The sequence below is a fragment of the Octopus bimaculoides genome, chromosome 25 (genome assembly GCF_001194135.2).
Source record: "Octopus bimaculoides isolate UCB-OBI-ISO-001 chromosome 25, ASM119413v2, whole genome shotgun sequence".
NCBI classification, from domain to species: Eukaryota; Metazoa; Mollusca; class Cephalopoda; order Octopoda; family Octopodidae; genus Octopus; species Octopus bimaculoides.
Genome location: NC_069005.1, coordinates 30,039,144 through 30,042,413, shown reverse-complemented (window position 1 = coordinate 30,042,413; position 3,270 = coordinate 30,039,144). Strand labels below are relative to the sequence as shown.

The 3,270-nt window shown below is 41.7% G+C and overlaps 1 protein-coding gene across 2 annotated transcripts in view; it reads right to left on the bottom strand.

Moving 5' to 3' along the window:
- The window catches only part of LOC106880788 (syntaxin), a 213,815-nt gene that overhangs the window by 62,307 nt on the left and 148,238 nt on the right, over positions 1–3,270 (bottom strand). The window lies entirely within an intron of this gene.

The following is a 3,270-nucleotide window of genomic DNA, read 5'->3' as shown; positions in this document are numbered from 1 at the left end:
TATATATGTATAAAATATGAACATTAGAAATTGGGTTGAGCAACACACTTTATTACATAACACCACAATTGCTTCAATATTGATTGACCAACAGAGACATTGCTGAAGCATAATAGAAAATATGAATTAACACACCATGTCAATTATTATTATTATTATTATTATTATTATTATTATTATTATTATTATCTCAGCAAACACCAGTGAATTACATTTCCTCACAAAATTGCAGATGTAAATCCAGTGATACAATTGAGCTCACTGTATGATAGCATTTGTTAGCCGATACTTGTGGACAAGCTTTGAAAAGCAGACTACAACCTGGACAGAATTAACACACACACACACATACACGCAGCAGACTTCTTTCAGCTTCTATCTACCAAATCTACTAACAAGGCTTTTGTTGGCCTGGTGCTATAGTAGGAGACACTTGCCAAAGATGTCATGGAGTGGGACTGAACATGAAACCACGTGGAGAGGAAGCAAACTTCTTACCACAAAGCCACAGCTGTACAAAAGTATGGATAATGACCACCACACACAATTAGCTTTCGTTTGAATAAAATAACATTCTGATTATGTTATTGATGGTGGGGTGGGGGTGCATAGGTGCAGGAGTAGCTGTGTGGTAAGTAGCTTGCTTACCAGCCATGTGGTTCTGGGTTCAGTCCCACTGCATGGTAACTTGGGCAAGCGTCTTCTACTATAAACTCGAGCTGACCAAAGCATCATGGATTTTGTAGACGGAAACTGAAAAGAAGCCCATCGGATATGTGTGTGTGTCTGTGTCTGTGTCTGTTTGTCCCCCATCATTGCTTGACAACTGATGGTGGCGTGTCTACGTCCCCGTAACTTAGCGGTTCAGCAAAAGTTACTGATAGAATAAGTACTAGGCTTACAAAGTCCTGGGGTTCAATTTGTTTGACTAAAGGCGGTGCTCCAGTATGGCCGCAGTCAAATGACTGAAACAAATAAAAAAAAAAAGAAAAAGGGAGTGGGATGAGTAAAGGCAAAGTTACATTCTCAAGTCATACCAACTCATAAGGGCCAGTTTCCCGGTTTCCATGGCGTGTATATTCCCCACCTGGACGGGACACCAGTCTGTCGCAGGATTACTCATTTTTGCCAGCTGAATGGATTGGCGAAACATGAAATGAAGTGTTTTGCTCAAGAACACAACACGTTGCCCACCCAGTCCAGGAATCGAAACCACAATCTTACAATCACAAGTCCATCCCTAACCACTAAGCCACACAACTCCACAAAGGGAGGGGAATGGGTTCAGCTGATACATTAGGGATTCGGTCTGGATCCCAAAGGGCTAGAGAAGCGGGTGCTGTGTTAATTTGGTAGCCCCCCACCACTCCATAAAATAAAATGAAAAAAAGGAAAAAAAAACAGGTATGATTCTTTAATTTCAGGAGGACCCTCTCCTTTTGAGCCCCAATAGTAGTATCGTTCCATTTTTGTCAAATTTCTTCCAGAGACCCTGGTAAAAGGAAGCAATGAGCTGCTAGTAGTAGTAGTAGTAGTAGTAGTAGTAGTAGTAGTAGTAGTAGTAGTAGTAGTAATAGTAGTAGTAAAACACTAACATCATGTAATAAGCCCTTACTTTGCAAAGTCAGTGGAAGATAATATGAGGGAAATTTGGCTACCATTTCTGCCAGGTTGAGTGACTCAGTAGAAACCACTCTCATTTAGTAGTAGTAGTTTAATCTGAACTCAATGCTGATCAGAAAGGCTTATTCATGATCAACAGCATTCCAGCCTTGACCCCCACCCCTGACTCTAATTTTCATCTTCAGACAGTGTATGAGGACTTACATAATCCAACAATGTCCTTCTTTTTTTTGTTTTTTCTTTCTATCATTGTTAACAGTACATTTGAGGATGATTTAGCAGTTATTTTTAGCATGTCGAGCTGAGCAGCACAAAGAGATTCTGTGTTAGTATCGGTCGGTTTGAGTTGTTTCATCCTCATCCCTGATGGAGTTAAAACATTGGCACATTTGCTAATGACCTCGGTCTGGGTCATCCACACCACTGAGGGGGTCAACAGGTCAATAACGTCTGTTGCCATGTGGTATTGTATAGTTGCAGAAGTGTGTGGGAGTGTGTGTGAGACAGAGAGGGGGGGGAGGGGGAGGAGAGGAGAAAGCACATTGAACACAGATGTACCAGGGTAGGATAAAATATAACTAATAAACTACATATGCATAAGTGTGTATAAATCATCGTCATCATCATTTAAATACCATTTTCCATGTTGGCATGGGTTGGACAGTTTGATAGGAGCCGGCAAGCCAGAAGACTGCACCAGGCTTCACTGTCTGTTTTGGTAAGGTTATATATATATATAGTTAAAAACTTACTGTATAAAGGTGACGTGAAATGTACAGATATATGAAATTCTGAACGACACACACACACATGCAATTTTATTAAAACTGAAAAAATCTTCGCAACCTGTTACTCAGAGTTTCATGTAACTGCTTATCAGACACTTGTGGATAAAATGCTGAATGTATTATCACAACTGTCTGATGGATGGTCATGCGAAAATCTGAGTAACAGTTTGGGAACATTTTTGCAGCTTTAATAATCCATTCCAGCATGGAAAACAGATATGTATGATGACAATGATGATGACGTCAAGATTGTGGTTTCGATTCCTGGTGAAGTGTGTTCATTTGCAAAAACACTTTATTTCACTTTGCTCTTCAGTCATTTCGACATCTGACATGTGGTACCCTGTGCACCATTCATAAGCAATGTGGATTTGATGAAGGGAGCTGAGCTTAATGTACAGCGCAAAAAATTTGATCATCATAAGCAAATCATTTGTGCAGGTTGGTGAGAAAAGAAATTGCAGAACCCTCATCTGTAGTCTACGACAGGGCAGTTCACCATCACTGTCACCACAGCCACAACAACTACCACCATCACCATCACCTCCACGATCACCACCACAACCATCACCACCAACACATCACCAGCACCAGGCTAAAATAAGTCAGAGACTGGCAACAGAAGAGTATGGGTGATAACAGGAGAGTGAGGTTGGCAATGAGAGAGTGAGGCTGGCAAACAGGAGAGTGAGAGGGCAACAGGAGAGTGAGAAGGCAACAGAAGAGTGAGGGGGCAACAGGAGAGTGAGGGGACAACAGGAGAGTGAGGGGACAACAGGAGAGTGAGGGGACAACAGGAGAGTGAGGGGACAACAGGAGAGTGAGGGGACAACAGGAGAGTGAGGAGACAACAGGAGAG